The sequence below is a fragment of the Lissotriton helveticus genome, chromosome 5_1 (genome assembly GCF_964261635.1).
Source record: "Lissotriton helveticus chromosome 5_1, aLisHel1.1, whole genome shotgun sequence".
In the NCBI taxonomy this organism is placed as follows: domain Eukaryota; kingdom Metazoa; phylum Chordata; class Amphibia; order Caudata; family Salamandridae; genus Lissotriton; species Lissotriton helveticus.
Window position 1 is genome coordinate 73,052,389 of NC_136065.1, and position 17,220 is coordinate 73,069,608.

A 17,220-nucleotide genomic window follows, 5' to 3' on the forward strand; every position below is an offset into this window, starting at 1 on the left:
TCACTACTCTCTGGTTCCCAAGAAGGGCAAAGGAGGCCTACGCCCTAACTTGGACCTCCGGAGCATCAACGGCTTCCTCCGGAAGGAGAAGTTCAAGATGCTGATTTTAGCTCAGGTTTTAGCTGCTCTAGACCCTGGAGACTGGATGGTGGTGTTGGACTTGAAGGACGCATATTTCCACATCCCTGTCCTGCCGGCCCACCGGCGCTACCTGAGGTTCATGGTAGGCCGCGAGCACTTTCAGTTTACCGTGCTCCCCTTCGGCCTCACCAGTGCCCCTCGGGTGTTCACAAAAGTGATGGCGGTGGTCGCAGCTCATCTGTGCAGATTAGGGGTTCCAGTCTTCCCCTATCAACGACTGGTTGTTGAAGGCGGGCTCTCCCCAGACAGTCTCCCACCTCCAGACTACGGCCGATCTCCTGCACTCGCTGGGGTTCTCCATCAACATGCCGAAGTCGCACCTGTGCTCCTCTGGGAAGCTCCACTTCATCGGAGTGGTTCTGGACTCGGCGCAGTTTCGGGTTTATCCTCCCGAACAACGGGCTCATGATATTCAGGCTCTGAATACGATCTTTCAGCCCTTATCCCGAGTTTCGGTCAGGCTGACTCTGCAGCTCCTGGGGCTGATGGCCTCCTGCATCCTGCTGGTACATCTCGCCAGGTGGCAGATGCAGGCTCTGCAGTGGGACCTGAAGTTTCAGTGGGCACAGCATCAGGGCAACCTGTCTGACCACTTCCTGATCTCAGAGGGCACTGCAAGACAGTTACAGTGGTGGCTCACGGACCGCGATTGGGTCAGCGGCATATCCTTCTTCCTTCCCCAACCAGAGCACGTAGTGGTGACGGATGCGTCCCTCCTGGGATGGGGGTGCCACATCGGAGAGGGGGAGATCAGAGGCCTCTGGTCTCCGACGGAGTCCCGGCTCCATATCAACCTTCTGGGGCTGCGGGCGATCCAACTTGCACTGAAGGCATTCCTTCCCTCTGTCCGGGGAAGTGTAGTGCAGGTGTTCACGGACAACACCACCCCCATGTGGTACTGTAATGAACAGGGTGGGGTGGGGGTAGTGGACCCTTTGTCAGGAGGCTCTGCGCCTCTGGACAAGGCTGGAACACCAGGGCATCACCCTGGAACACCAGGGCATCACCCTGGTGGTTCAACACCTGGCAGGTTCCCTGAATGCCAGGGCGGACGAACTCAGCCGCCGGTGCATGATGGATCATGAATGGCATCTGAACTCGGACGTGGCGCAAGGTTTCTTTCAGCAGTGGGCAGAGCCTTGTTTAGATCTATTCGCCCCGAAGTGAACGCGCAATGTCATCAGTTCTGCGCGTTGGAATTTCCAAAGCGGCACTCTCTCTGAAACGCTTTTCGTCGCGAGTGGAGCTGCGATCTGTTGTACGACTTTTCGTCTATACCACTTCTGCCCAGAGTGCTGAAGAAGATTAGATGCGACCGAACCCAAGTCATCCTTGTGGCTCCGGACTGGTCACGAAGATACTGGTATCCCGAGCTACTCAGCATGTCAGTCGATCCCCCGATTAGTCTGCCTCTTCAGGAGGACCTTCTGTGGCAGCATCAGGGGACTGTCCTCCACCCAAATCTGTCCACTCTCCACCTACATGCGTGGAGATTGAGCGGCGACAGTTGGCCATTTGACGTGCCTCCTGAAGTCTGTGACGTGATTCTGGCAGCCAGGCGTCCCTCCACATAATTGGTATATGCCTGCAGGTGGATCCACTCTCTGCCCCTCTTGCTCATGTTCCCTCCTGTTCCTTTCGTGATGCCTCAGTGGGACTTGAATCTAGTACTTACTTATCTGATGTGCGCTCCCTTTGAGCCATTTCATAATTGTCCTCTTCATCTTCTGACTCTTAAAACTGCTTTCCTGGTTGCCATCACCTCTGCCAGAAGAGTGATTGAGCTCCAGGCTCCGTCTTCTAAGCCTCCTTTCTTCTCTGTCCATCCGTACAAAGTTGTTCAGAGGACTCGTCCTTCTTTCCTGCCCAAGGTGGTTACAGCCTTTCACATCGGGCAGGCCATCACTTTGCCCACCTTCTTTCCGCCTCCGCATCCCTCGAAAGAGGAAGAGAGGCTCCACCGTCTGGACCCAAAACGTGCGCTCTCTTTTTATCTAGACGGCACATGCCAATTCCGTGTCGACGACCGGCTCTTTGTTGGTTACGTGGGCGCTAAGAAGGGACGGGCGGTGCACAAGTGGACCATCTCACGGTTTGTTTTGTGCATCAAGGTCTGTTATTCCTTGGCTAAAAAGGAGCCTCCTGTGGGGCGACGCGCCCATTTCACTCGGGCCATGGCGGCTACTACTGCCCTGGGTCGGGTAGTCCCCATGCAGGACATCTGTCAGGCAGCTACGTGGGCCTCGCTGCACACGTTTGCCAAGCACTACTGCCTGAACAGCCAAGTCCGGAGAGATGGCTTTTTCAGACGTTTCGTTCTCCAGGACTTCCTGGTGTGATCTTGGTTCGCAGACCCACCAGCGGGGTTGGTATTGCTGGGGTATTTATTCTAAGGTAAGGAATCTAACACTAACCTGTTTCTTTCAGATGCACAAGTTACTTACCTTCGGTAACGATATATCTGTAAGAAACAGTAGTTGGTGTTAGATTCCTTACCGCCCCACCCATCCTTCCCGTTCTGCGAACTGATATCTAGTGTTAAGGTATCTCCCTTTGAGGGCCCTCGTTTCATGGCAGCAGTGTCGGTCTCTTGCATGGCTCTGCGTTCCTGGCGCGGAAAGCTTTCATACCTTTTCTTAGTTCTCATTTAAATTCTGTTCCTCGCAACAGCGTCTTGCTGACCAGCCTGCACAGGGTGAAATATGCGTTGGCTGAGCAATATCAATCTATGGAACGTTACCATAGGACAGTTTTTATTAACCTTTTTGATGTCTGTGATGCTAACTGGATTATTGCAATCTGAGACCCTACCTCTGTCATTAATGGAAGCTTAGCACCCTGGCCTCAGCATTTGTAATAATTTGAATCGCAAAACAGTTCTCAAGATATAGAGAAACAAGCATTGATCAAACAAATACACACGTGGTGAAATATTTTGTTTAATTCACAAACAAATTTGAAAAACAAATCAAAATTTTGAATGTTATTGGGAAGGAGTTCAAACTGTGTACATCTCCATCGAAGCACTTTGTAATTGTATTCTAGGAAATTATATTATAGCTGAATATGTAAAATATAGCGATACATATTTGGTATCTATACTTGTTTGCACATTTGGACTTTACTAATTCTAGATAATGGACCCATTCTTTTGTGGTACAAAGATTCCACCCATTTGAAGCTATTCTCAGATGTTAACAGTTAGCAGAGAATCGCTTGTCCCGGGGCCCTTCTTTTGGTACTAATGAGAAAGCTATATTTATCCTTACCCATACCATAGTTGCTGCAACCAGTCAGATCACTTTGTTGTGGAGGAAGACCCTGTGGGAATCCTTTTTACAATGGATGCTTCTTTATAGATTTGATTCATAAAAGGGGGTGGTGACGGACAGAGTATCTGAATTAAGCAGAACACTCCTACCCAGTCAAAATATCAGGGCTTGGTCCATCACCGTTTTTTAGCTCACTGCACCATCCCAGTTCAGAACCTGGCTATATGCAAATTAGTCTGTCCCTGGCCCAGTGCATCATGGGAACATGGCAGACCAAACTGCCAAGCCAATTCTTTACTGGAAAGGAAACAAGCTTCCGGGGACCGGTTTCTGGCATTGAGCTAAACGGTGATGGATCAAGCCCTGATCTTTTGACTGGGTAGGAGTTTTCTGCTTAATTCAGATGCTCTGTCCATCACCACCCCCTTTTATGAATCGTTTTGGCCACTACAGGTGTGGAAGGGTATGCTCACATGAGTCCCTTGCTCACTGCACCATCAGGATTCGAGCAAGCCGGGCCGAAGACGGCTGCAATGCCAGAAACCGGTCCCCGGAAGCTTGTTTCCTTTCCAGTAAAGAATTGGCTTGGTAGTTTGGTCTGCCCCGTTCCCATGATGCACTGGGCCAGGGACAGACTAATTTGCATGTAGCCAGGTTCTGAACTGGGATGGTGCAGTGAGCTAAACGGTGATGGATCAAGCCCTGATCTTTTGACTGGGTAGGAGTGTTCTGCTTAATTCAGATGCTCTGTCCATCACCACCCCCTTTTATGAATCTTTATAGATTCAGCAGCTGAATTAGGATTTGTGTCCTAGCCAATGCCAGTCGGACTGCAGCAGCAGAGTCTGGGCAGTTCTCACCCCTGGGCACTATTTCCAGCGCTGCCAATTTTGTAGTGCACTAGCTGCACAAGTACTGGCCTGACTGCAAGGCAGCCTGAGTGTCAAGCAAGGCCTTAGTAGTCTGAGGCCATTGAGAAGCCACGATAAGGTAAGAGGAGGTGCCAGTAAACCCCTAAGCCCCACTGCTGCCTCCATGAGTCCACTACCACTGACCACTGTGCATGGGTCTGCGACATTTGGAGCATGGGCAAAATATGCTCCACAGTGAGCTTGTGTTAATACTTGATGTCCCCAGAGTTAATATTCATTACCCCTTTCCCATATTGCTTCTTCACATAAGTGATGGTTTTCCAATGAGAGCTGGACAAAAATTGAGGACTGCAGTATTCCCATGTTACTTTTAAACTATAATCGCTGCTTACTAGCCTCCTGTGCTAATTTGGAATTTTCTCCAGACAATGAACGAGGACCAGGCCTCTGTACTCTGGAGTTCTGCTAGTTTTCCTGTGAAAAACACAAGGAATCGAGACACACTCTGTGTTTGTGAGAACTCTCCCCGATCGAAGTCCTTGTAAATGGACGTTTGCTCCCTGCTCTATTTTTTAGGTCTCGTCTATGCAGAGCTTGCGCTGTCTCTTCGAGGCATGCTATATTCAGGATATGGGCATTAGTCTCCGCCTACTTTCCGCCCACCTTTTTAATTGGCTCCTGTCCCTGTCTTTTGTAAATGGTGGCTTTTCATTGGTCATTAGGTTTATTAGTCCCACCTTAGTACTCCCATGTCTCTTCTTGTAACCTCCCAGGAGGACACCCCTGTTACATGTGTTACACCCTAGGTTTTAGTTTTCTTAACCCCTTCAGTGCTAATGACAAGGGTAACTCGTCATGGAGTTTCCATTGATTTCAATGGAAAGTCAATGGACCTACATGCACACCCCTTAGCAGCCAAGTGGTTAAAGTCCTTCAGACAGGACACTCACTTGGTCCTAAAATAGGTTGGCAGTTATTACTTTACTCGCTAGCACATCTCACATTTATATTAGACCTTCTATAAATTTCCCTTCATCACCTCCACATAGACTACAACCTAATCCGGAATTAATATAATTACTCTTTTGTCACTGTTCAAAGCTACTAATTGTATATATGGGCATAGCTATTTAAATGTACTCATGGTACTGTCTTGCATGCAATGCATTATGGGTAGGGTGGATTTACCATATCTTCTGCAGGGTGCAGTACCATATGTGACCAAACATTTATGATGCTCACTAGAAACCTCTAGGAGCAGGTTGCGGTACTGCACCTAGACAAGCAGTGCTGGTGCATTGCTGCCTAGGGACCTCTAGGAACAGCTTGCAGTACTGCACCTAGACATGCAGTGCTGGAGCCTTGCTCACTAGGGACCTCTGGGAGCAGCTTGCGGTACTGCACCTAGACAAGCAGTGCTGGTGCCTTGCTCACTAGGATCCTCTAGGAGCAGATTGCGGTACTGCACTGAGACATAAAATGCTGGTTCCTGGATCACTACGCAAGCATTTGCAATGCACTAGGTCTCACATTACTGAAAGTATGAGCTATTGGAGCTGAATTATTATTTGCAACAACAATACCTCAAACTATCAGTAATGCGAGACCTATTGCATTGTAAACCCTTGTTTGGTTATGCAGCAGTCTCTATTTCACACACTTGCCTGCCCTTGTTGATCTTTTTCAATAATAAGTCACCAACTGCATGACCTGCTGTTCGTGTTTTCTTTTTTTTGTGTAAAATGGCAAATGCTTTGTTCACAGCTGAAGAAAATTAGATCTTTATCATCGGTGGAGCTGCAGAAAACAAAAACTTCTTTCAACTTTTGCGCCTGCTGGAAAAAGCGTTGAAACTGTCTGTAAAAGACCTGCGCTCTCAGGTAGTCAGAGAAGCATGCATCACTGTAGGGTAAGTAAATGTATTGAGTTGAAAAGTTTATTGTCCATCAAAATATGTCCTGACTTTACAGCATTGGAACATAACATTTGTTCCTTTTGGTTAAATGTATCCAAATATCTGTGGGTCTTGGAAAACTAGTACATTTTAGGACCACTGAGGCATGTAACCCCTGGAATACCAAATGAAAGGACACCACTCAGGATATATATAAAATATATATGTATTTATTTACTAACACACTCCTCTGAACTCTTTATGAGATCAGAGGCAAAAGCACATAACAAGATACTTAGGCCCCGATGCATCAAAAAAAAAATCCGCTCGCAAAGGGGCAGATTCTCAGAATCTACCCCTTTGCGACCGGTATTTTTGCATTTGGAATGCATCATCCCAAATGCAAAAATCTCAAATTGAGAATTCGCTAAATTGCGATTGTTTGCATTTAAGGAATCTCAAATTGAGATTCCTTAAATGCAATGCATGAAAGTTTCAAAAATAGCAAATTGGCTAATGGGGCACGCAAATTACCACAAAGTACAACTTCATGGTAATTTGCAAAAACTTTGAAAAATGCACTAAAGTGCAATTTTCAAAGTTTCATATTGCGCACACACATGCCCAAAGGGCATGTGTGTGCGCAACATATGTGCACAGATCAATTTCAGGGGTGCAACAGGGTGTCCTTTGGACACCCTTCTACCCTTGAAATCGCAATCTCAATTTGCGAATCGCTAATTGCGATTCGCAAATTGAGATTTCTTGATGCATTCCATTTTGCTATTCCTTAATAGCGATTCAGTATTTTTCGCTATTAAGGAATCACAAAATGGGTTTTTGATGCATCTGGGGGTAAGTCAGAATACGTTAAGTTGCACAATTTACAGTTAGGCCCTAGGGGCGAAGCAAACCATATATTAAGAAAGTGGTATAAGTACCACGTCACGAGAAAAGGAAAGGCCTAGGACCTAGGGAATCGCTGGGGCTACACTACCTGAACCTTAGTTTAGAAGTAGGAGGCCCACAGGCGGCGCGTGCAGTGTCTTTACACACACGTGGGAGTCAATACAAAGTCAATGGGAATCTAGAAGTTAGATTTAGAAGGATTTAGGACACTTCCAGTTTAGCTAGGAGGAAACAACTAAAGACTTAGACACTTGGATAGTCAATACCCTTAGGAGCACCGAAGTACTCACGTTACCTCACCCACGGACGGCGGGAGCATAGGTGTGAAGATGTGTTGGGTTTCGTCGTTGAATCCTATGGAGCCTTGAAGAAAGATGCTTCAGGCGACCAGGAGGAAGATGTCCGGGTGGATCGAAGATGAAGAGGACCTGAAAGCAGAGGGGACAGTCTGGGTCACTAGCCAGTGACCGGGTAGAACCAGACGACGTCTAGGAGCAATCAGGTGCTGTCTTGAAGCTTGTCTTTGCAGCCACGCGGACGAGCAGGCGTCGATGATGACCAGGTGCTGGAGAGGAGCTGTCCCACGAAGGATCGCGCAGATGGAGGGGTCGACTTCCGGATTGGAGTCAACAAGCCTTGACAAAGGCAACCCACTCAGGACACAACTAAGGCTTCTGGTGCAGACCAGCAAGGTCTGAGGTGCTTCACCTTTGCAGGGAAGCAAGGGCCAGTCTGGAGCAACCAGACCAGCAATGTGGATAAAAAGAATTGTCGTCACAGAGGCTACTAGCCAACGGGCCAGCAACGGGACAACGCATCGAGCAGAACACAAGCAGAAGGGCCCCACGCAGAACTTGTGGAGGGCTGGTCTTCGGTGCAGGTGGAGCTCTGGTTCGGGGTTTCTCAATCCCCAGTGCACAGCTTCGAGGATGCCTCAGGAGCTGTAGAGTTAGCAAGTTGCAGGCTTTCCAAGATGTCCGGTCCCACGTGTCTCGTCTCCTCCACGGATCTCAGCTATGCTGCAGTCGTGAAGAGAGGTCTCAGAGAGGTCTGGAAGTCTGGGCCTTGTCAGGCTCTGTGCTCGGGTTCCGGCGGGAACGTCGACAAAGCAAGCCGTTGATTTGCTGGATGGTGCCTGGTTGCCCAGGGTGGTCACTCCTTGGCCACAAGGGAGATTCTTCAGTCTTCAGCTTCAGCAGAATGTCAAAGGTCCAGAGTTTCGTTTCAAGTTTCAGTTCAGGATTAATCTAAAGTCTCGGGACTCCGCTCCTAACTTTATACAACTAAAAGGGGCTGGATTACTTTCTAGGTCCCTCCTATGGGTGGGACCAGGAAGGGGGGTGGTTACACCCCCTCTCCTTTGTCCAGTTTTGCGCCAGAGCTGGGGCTGGAGTGCCCCAGCAACTGGTTTGAACTGGGGTATGCATGGAGCACATAGTGTGCCCCAGGCAGTGTCTCATTCTATTCAGCCCTCCCGGTCCCAAGACACAAAGTCCTGTCTGGGGTGATGCTCGCACCTCCCCAGGCAGGAAACCTATTGTCCAAGCCTCCATGACTGGAAGGACTCCCAGCAGCAGGAGGTCAGACTTGTGTCTGTGGCAGCAGCATCCATTTTGGGATGCTGGGGCTCTGGTTAACTTTAACCGGGTACAGTTGTTTCAACATGTCTTCTCCCTCTAGAAGGGTGGAATGCTACCCCCATCGCCAGAATTGGCGAGGGGGTAGTATTCCAAAGCGTATGACACCTTACACAACATGTTTGGATAAAGCCAAACCAAAGTTGGCATTAACCGCAACGATTATAATTAGGGCTCCCGTTTTTATGGTATTTATTTTTTTAACATTTCCGTCTGTATTTATCCATATTTATTTTTGTCATTTTATCTGTATATAGCTGTATTTATTTTTGTCGCAAGCAAAAACAGGCGTTTCAGCACGGTTGTTGTAGGTTTAGCAATATGTATATAGGTGCCAAATTAAGTAAACACAATACAGTCAGCTGAAAACTTGGCCACAGAAATTACTAGCAGAATTAGTGAGCTGCTGCTGTCTTACAATATTGAAAACACTGTGAATGCTTAGCCATGATTATTAAATGTAAGCACATTTAAAATTTCGACACGTGCACCTGTACACTTTCAGTGACCTGAAATTAGTCCCGCCCCCTGAAATGTGGCTCTAGTTGCGCCTCTGCCAACTACGGTAGCCTGCAGAGGACATGACTGCGGTTTCGCCTCTGAATTTTTTTTGCTACTTGCGCATGAGCGTAGAAAGCACCTGCCCTCTGGGGCATGGAGCACTCACACATGTTCCCATTTTGGCCCGGATTAGAGGTGCGGAATGCAGCTTGAACATTCACAAAGCGAGGAGGCTGTCACTAGTTCAAGGGCCCCTTGAGCCAAGCAGAGGGGGCCCCTCATATCAGCAGCTTCGACCTCTGCACCCATGAACCCAAGAGGGCACATGTAGGTAACTTTAATGGCATTTAAACTGTGAATTAGGAGAACACGTAATTGTGTGCACCACTGCTCACTACTGGCATCCGTCAAAGTGTGCAATGCTGAGAGCAAACACGCTTCCCATTCAGCACTGCACTTCCAGAGCAATGCTGCTGTAAGGCACTACGAGGCAGCTGCTCGAGGAGTTACTAGGTGGGTAGCAGACCTGGACACCTCATTTTTGGGTCAGTGGCTGCAAAAGGTGCACCTGTCCGTGGGGGGGATATTTGAGTACTCTCAATAAAATACACGGCAGCAACGCTGTGTGCAAGATCTGGTGTGACTCACTCATTCTTGCGTTGCGCACACACCTGGCTGCCTCTCTTTTGGGTGAAGTGCTAGAGACTGGCGCGCAACGCCCATTGTGCTCAAAGAGCTTCAGCACCCCCGCCTCCCCAGCCCCCTTTGTGTGTCAGCCCGGACTGAGACTGATTCCAGGGACATTCAAACATGAGCTTATCTCCGCCGCATCGAGTACTTCGAAGGTGTTTAAAAGTCCATTTGAGTGTTAACTAGGCCCCTGTCAGAGATTAATGGCCCAGCAGGTGTTAATGTGGGCAGGCATACCCCGCAGTCAGGAAGAGCGGGCATGTCCGCTAACCCTGGGCTCAGGGCTGGAGCACGGATTGCGGAACAATTCTCAATCTGATTTGGTCGTATTTTTCCGCTTTAATTTTATGAATACAGATGGAAGAAAAATATTTTCCTGTCTGTATTTATATGTAAAAATCCGTTTAAACGGAAAACCGGGAGCCTTAATTATAATGCACTTAAAAGTATATGGTATGGCAATATCATAGAACAGCTATAAGGACATGGTTCCGAAAGCTGCAGACAGGCTCAGCTCATGCTAGAGCACCATCTCACACATAACCAAGCACTCTGCCTCCAGGATTGGTAAGGCCTGCCATAGGAGTGACTTATAGGTTACTGTGTCTATATACAAGTAGGTATAGGAATACTACACCTAAGCAAGGGGTGATTACACCACCTTGCCCCAGCTGATTGATCAGCCAGTTGTGTTTATTTAAGTGGCCAGCCAGGGGTGGCACAATACATGCTTCAGCCCCTGGTAGGCCTTGGGTGCACCTATGCCCTGGGTACCTATGGTACACTATACAGGGACTCCCAAGGATGACCCAATATCCAATTTGGTATGTACCTACAGTACATGGAGTCCATTTTACAGAGAGAGCAGATAGCCTGGGGTCCTGAATAGCAGGATCCAAACATTACTGTGTAGATGGGCTAGCCCTTCAACAAGCTTATGTGAGCCAAGCAGTTCTAGGTACACTATTTCAAACAACTGTAACTCCCACAAGTTAGCCACCGCTTATGGTTAAGGACTGCTTTACGGTCTATGCTAAGCATATATATTTACAGTCACACAAGCCTCGAACAATAAATTCTACTTCACCAGTAAGCATCTGTTGGTGGCATGTAGTACTGTAGATTTACTGGCACCCCCCGCTTCTCCATGACACCAGTGTTTGTTACTGTTACTTTTATTGGTTATTGCAAACTCCTTTAACATGGACATCTGATTGTACTATGCTCTACTTCATATTCCATCCTCCCCAGCACATTATCAGCAAGAGGAGTCACACTATCTTATGACTCAAAAGAATTTCTTAGAAGAGAAACAACTTGCACCCGTCTGAGCCCAATACTAGATGAGGATTATGCTAAGTATGTAAAATTACAGCACTACATGCCATGAACAGATTCTTACTGGGTAAGAAACATTTCCCTTTCCTTAGTTTATGGATGTAACCAGAGTCCTAGTGTACTGGGCTGAGTAATGAATAGAGTAACTGCAGGCTTACTGTCCTGGGCCCAATGTGGTGGAATATCATTGATGCTTGAGGATGACCCGGTGCCATTTGTGGTTCTGAATGGTGGGTGCGGGGGTCACTTGCGCTTAAAAACTGATTGTGGTCTCATTTGACCCTTCTGCCTAAACTGTAAGCTGCAGAACCTGTTCATGCCCAGTGGCGGTAAACATTGGTGGTGGCAGTTCCTCAGATAGCAACTGCTTAACCCCTTCGCTGCGGCGGCTATTCTGCCGCAGTGCTAGGGGGCGGGGGGCCGCGCGGCGCTCCGACGCTGCTGACGGAACCGCTCCATCACGGCCCTTGGGTGGGCTGTGCTTGAGTTGAGATGATTTATAAAGCGTCACGGCCCCGCCCGCTTAATAGAACGCGCTGCGAGCGGGCCGTGACGGAACTGCTCAGTCACCAGCACAGCCCACCTGAGGGCCGTGACGGAGCGGTTCCGTCAGCAGCATGGGAGGGGTTAAAGAGCAAAGGTAAGGTTGATTGGTGCCAGTTTTGCCTTTGCTGCTGGCCTTATGGGCAGTAGATGGTGGTTCCCCATGTGTGCATAACTGTGGCTACTTTAAAATGGTGGCCAGAACATGAACCCAAGGGAGGTACCATGTTGATAAAGAGCATCCACACACAATTGGGCACTAAAGGACTCCATCAGGTCCAGTTTTGTCTCGCATCTCTTTCCCAGACATAGTGCCCCAGGGGAAATAACACCCGAGATTGAGCAGAGCTTTTTGTCCCATTGTCCTTTACTGCTGAGTGAATGGCCTTAGAGGGCAATTTCCTAAATGTCCCAGCTGCAGTTAATTTGGGCTGCGCTGTTAGAGAGGAAAAACAAAGGAGAAGTTGTTCCTGCCTCATGAAAACATATGGTAAAGGCCACAGAATTCTCCTGAGATTCCGGCATAGGAAGAGGCGGGCACAGCTGGGAAGAGAGCCCTGAAGATGTTCATTACCGTACTGTGATTGGATCTCGCAGAAAAAACAGACTGCTGTGAAACCTGTGGAATGGAAGTTGACGATCCTGGCAGGCAGAGTATGTATCGTGGAAAAAAACTGAAGAGGATGGCCACTAGGGTTCAGAGTAGAATTCACATGTTAATGTGTTAATTAAACTATAACAGCACACATTCACCCTAAGGTTTCTTGCTGCCAATTGGTAGCAATAGTGGGGGCAGGCTAATGGCTACGTCACTAATTCCCATAAGTGGAAGGCTTGTTTGATTAATTACGTTTTTAGGTATTTCCTAAACCTCCTGTAATCATTGGTGAGGCGAGGAGCAGGAAAATGAGTTCTAAAGAGTTTGGGCCAGTACAGATTACCTAATACCGCCCATCCTTTTCTTTTTAAATGTAGGAATAATCGTTTGATGAGGAGGAGAGTAGCAGCCAAACAGTGTATTTTTTGATTCTGGTTTAGATAAATTGAGGGCCCAGATCATGAAGGGGCTTAAAGGTGATGCATCAGACTTAAACTGCATTCTTATTTTCCACTGGAAGTCAGTGAAGGTCCAATATAGTGTAATGTGGCAAATCCTGGGTTGAATAAGTCTGGTGGGTTGTGATTAAGCCCATCTGAAAGAGACACGTTAGTGATAGATTCCTTACCTTAAAATATCCCCCAGACTGGATCCGGAAAGTTTTGCTTAGAAGTACCCCTGCGCATCAGTAGGTGGCGTCCTGCGGCTCCAACAGTCGCTGGGGTCGTATGCGCCGAGATTACGTAACGGAGACTACTTAGGTGCCACCCATGCGTGCTGGCGTCCGTTCTTTCGTCAGTAAGCGCAGATCCGGTTAGAGCACATACCCTAGTTATCTTTTGACTATCTTTTTGAGACTTTTCTCGTGTAGGTTTTCTCTGGTGCTGGTAGGGATGCCTGGTTTTAAGTCTTGCGGGACCTGCCGTCATATGTCGGTGGTGGACCCTCATGACGTCTGTCTCTACTGCCTGGAGCGCAACCATGACTCCCGGTCCTGTCTGGACTGTAGGGCTATGGCCCGAAGGCATTGAGGGAACGGCGCAGGAAGTTGCTTGAAGTTTGGCACTCGTCCCCGCGCCGTTCGTGATCCAGGGGTCGTCCTCGTGACCGCTCGCTGAGCCGTCACCACCACTCCTCTTCACCCTCGGATTCGGGTAAGAGACGGCACAAAAAGAAGTCAAAGGAGTGTTGTCGCTCTCAGACGTCCTCCGTCGGTCCACGGATGCCAATGGAGCCTGGGAGTCCCGCGACCTACCCGGGTCCGTCGGCGACTCCCGCACAAATGCAAGAATTCCTTGCTGCCATGGACTGCCTGTTTAGGCCTCAGGGTCCCGCCAGTGCGCCTTCAGGTCCAGCGGTCCCATGTCTGGATCCTGCTGGTCCGTTGACTCCTACGGCTGATCCAGCCCTGGCGCCGCCAGCGGCTCTGGTGCCGCAGGATCCTGCGCCCCTGGCTCCGGCCTCTGCGCCTAGAGGTCCTATACTGCTGGCTCCGGCTCGGGCGCTGCCCCAGCGGCGCAGCCGTGGATACCGCTGGTTCCGTCTCTGTCCCGGTTCCCGGAGGGATTTGCCCCCGCCTGGGATCCGAATTGGGCGCCGGTCCTTCACTGGTCCCTGCCCCGCCGCCGAGGCCTGTGCCTACGGCGCCACCAGAGGAGGATGACTGGGAAGGGTCTGAGGACCCGCTTGCTCGTCAGTGTGATTCTGAGCAGGACTGGGTGGACGATTTGGAGGAGGCCGGTGGCCTCGACATTTCCTCTGATCCGGGGTTTGCCTCTCCCCCGCCCACTATGGAGGAAGGTGCCTCGTTATACGGTGGTTCTCCGTTGGGCTGCTGAGGTCCTTAACCTCTATCTCCCCATGGTGATCCTGAAGACAAATCTCCTCACTGAGGTGCTCCAGCGGACGTCCACTTCATCGGAGCCGCTGCTGCCCTATAATGCCTTCACCGAAGTCTTGTTGGGCACTTGGTCACGGCCCGCCACAGGGGCCCCTGTGGATAAGAACGGCGCCAGGTGACCCTGCCTTTCTGACCACTCCTCCTACACCCGAAAGTCTGGTTGTTCAAGCTTCTACGTCTCAGTGCCTTTCCCATGGCTCCGCTGGATAAGGACTCTAGGAAATTGGAGCAGTGTGGCAAGCGGTTGTTCTCTTCGGCCAGCTTAGGACTGCGGTCCGTGAACACTGCATGCCTCCTGGGCCGCTATTCCCTCGCTTTGTGGGATTCTGTGGCTGACATGTTGCCTCTGTGCCCGGAGGAGGTCCAGACTGTGTTGTCTCAGGCTGTGGCTGAGGGTAAGGACGTGGCTAGATTCGACATTCGTTGTGGCTTGGATACCCTCGGTAGTGCAATTTCCACGTCCGTGGCACTGCGACGCCACACCACACCTGGCTGAGGTCCACTGGGTTCTCCCTGGACGTCCAGGGTTCGCTCATGGACATGCCTTTTGACGGCACTCGCCTGTTTGGTGATAAGGCCGACACGGCACTGGAGCGTTTTAAGGACTCTCGAGCTATGGCCAAGTCCTTGGGCCTTTCCACGACGCGCCCGGCCAGATCTACGTTTCATTCCTTTCCTGGCCATGGCAGAGGTGCCCCTGGCCGTTCGTTCAGTCAAAAGCCTGCGCAGAACCAGACTCAGCGTGCCCATGGGCGCGGAGGCCGCCGAGGTGGCTCCGGGGGCCGGCGTGAGGCTCAGTCCACCTGCGACGTCTACCTTGAAGCCTTCCTAGTCTGAGCTTCGGTTCACACCCCACGCCAGTGAGTGGCAAGATTCGTCATCACCTTCCCCATTGCTGTTCTGTCACTTCCAAAAAGTGGGTGCTGCAGCTCGTCCAGAGGGGCTACTCCCTCCCCTTCGAGTCTACCCCCCCCCCCTCCCCTGGCCATGCCACCCCGGTACCACCGCATGTCGGGGGATCACTTCGCGCTTCTCCAGCAGGAAGTTATGGCCCTCTTGGCCAAGGGGGCCATCAAGTGTGTTCCTGGGCCAGACGTAGGACATGGTTGTTCCCACTACTTTCTGGTCCCCAAGAAGGACAAAGGGGGTTTGCGCCCCATTTTGAACCTCAGGGACGTCAATCGCTTCCTCCGGAAGGAGAAGTTCAAGATGTCGACTCTGGCTCAGGTCTTGGCTGCCCTCGACCCTGGAGACTAGATGGTAGCGTTGGACTTATATTTTCACATCCCCGTCCTGCCGGCCCACCGACGTTGCCTGCGGTTCACGGTAGGCCAGGAGCATTTTTAGCTTGCTCTGCTCCCTTTCGGCCATACCAACGCCCCACGCGTGTTCACGAAAGTGGTGGCGGGGGCTGCAGCTCACCTGCGCAGGTCAGGGGTGTCGGTCTTCCCTACCTCGACGAGTGGCTGTTGAAAGCATGCTCGCCCCAGGCAGTCGTCACCCATCTTCCGACTACGGCCGACCTCCTGCATTAGCTGGGGTTCTCCATCAATGTGCCGAAATCGCACCTCAGAAGCTCCCTTTTATTGGAGCGGTTCTGGATTCGACGCAGTTTCTAGTTTATCCTCCCGAGCAGCCAGACTGGGATATTCAGGCTAGGATTCTGATCTTTCAGCCTCTCTTTGGTTTCAGTCAAGGATGACTCTCCGGCTCCTCCGCCTGATGGCCTCCTGCATCCTGCTAGTGCAACATGCCAGATGGCATATGCGGGCTCTGCAGTGGGACCTGAAGTTCCAGTAGGTGCAGCATCAGGGCAACCTGTCCGATCACGTCCAGATCTCGGAGGGCACTGCACGACACTTGCAGTGGTGGCTAACGAATCGCGATTGGGTCAATGGCGGATTCATTGAGATCCCACCACTAAGTCTGACTGAAGGTGAGATACGAGATTCAACAGGCACACAGGTACCATCTTCTCTGACCATTGCTAACGCATTAACAAGCAATTCTTCTCAACTGTGCACATTTGATCTGCTAGATCAAGTGGTTCCACTTTCACCTACTGTGGTAGACGATTTCTTTGCCAGCCTAGACGACCTGATGTTTTCTCCTGACACCGAGAATAACTTCTGATTCATGAACACAGAATCCCCTGAACTCTGTTCAAAAACATAAAACTTTGACTTTAATATCTTTCCTTATCAAAACAGAATGGTTTTTCTGTGGTACAGAGTGATCTGCTTGAGGTAGACCTATTCCAAGAGAACAAGAAATTCATTTTGAACATTGACTGAGGTACTAGTTTGCCTTGTCTACACTATTAATATGACATGTTAATAGAATGGTCTCGACCTTTTTCTTCTGTATTTACGAGACATTTTATGAAATCCATGAATATTCAGCTAGCATATTTTGTTATGACTTTATGCTTAGATATTCTTCACTGAAGTACATTGCATACTGTAGAAATGCTAAAATTATTTTTTCTGCATGCCCAGGTAAAATGCACTTTATGTTTTTTGGGGTGGGATTGTAAACACTAGCTTTAGATATGTTCAGTGCCTACATGGTTAGCTTATTGAACTTAAAATCGTGGAGTGAGTGTTGTAAACGAATCAAGGACCCTAGTATAAAATTCCTGATATTTATGCCTTTATATAGGTAGATTGTATCATATCCTTTATAAAGGCATGGAAGTCATTACCATATTTGGCCCAAATACGGCCCGGATACTTCCACTAAGCTCCAAGAATTAACATTTTCTTGGAAAAACCCGCCTTCAGCAGCCCGGGCCTTCCCCCTGCTTGAATATTAAGTTCTCCTAGAACTCTCGGCATTTTCCAAGAATTGAGCCTTTGAGTGACTTTATTAAGTCCAAACATGCGTCAAACTCGGCACCTTCAAAGTATAAATATGCCTTGATTT

The 17,220-nt window shown here is 49.5% G+C and overlaps 1 long non-coding RNA gene across 3 annotated transcripts in view; it reads left to right on the forward strand.

Annotated features, from left to right (window-relative positions):
• LOC144754143 (uncharacterized) overlaps positions 1–17,220 on the forward strand; it is a 213,515-nt gene that overhangs the window by 121,924 nt on the left and 74,371 nt on the right. For all 3 annotated transcript variants that reach the window (XR_013594671.1, XR_013594672.1, XR_013594673.1), the window contains exon 4: positions 6,050–6,194. This is a non-coding gene — a long non-coding RNA (uncharacterized LOC144754143). The remainder of the gene's footprint in view (positions 1–6,049; positions 6,195–17,220) is intronic.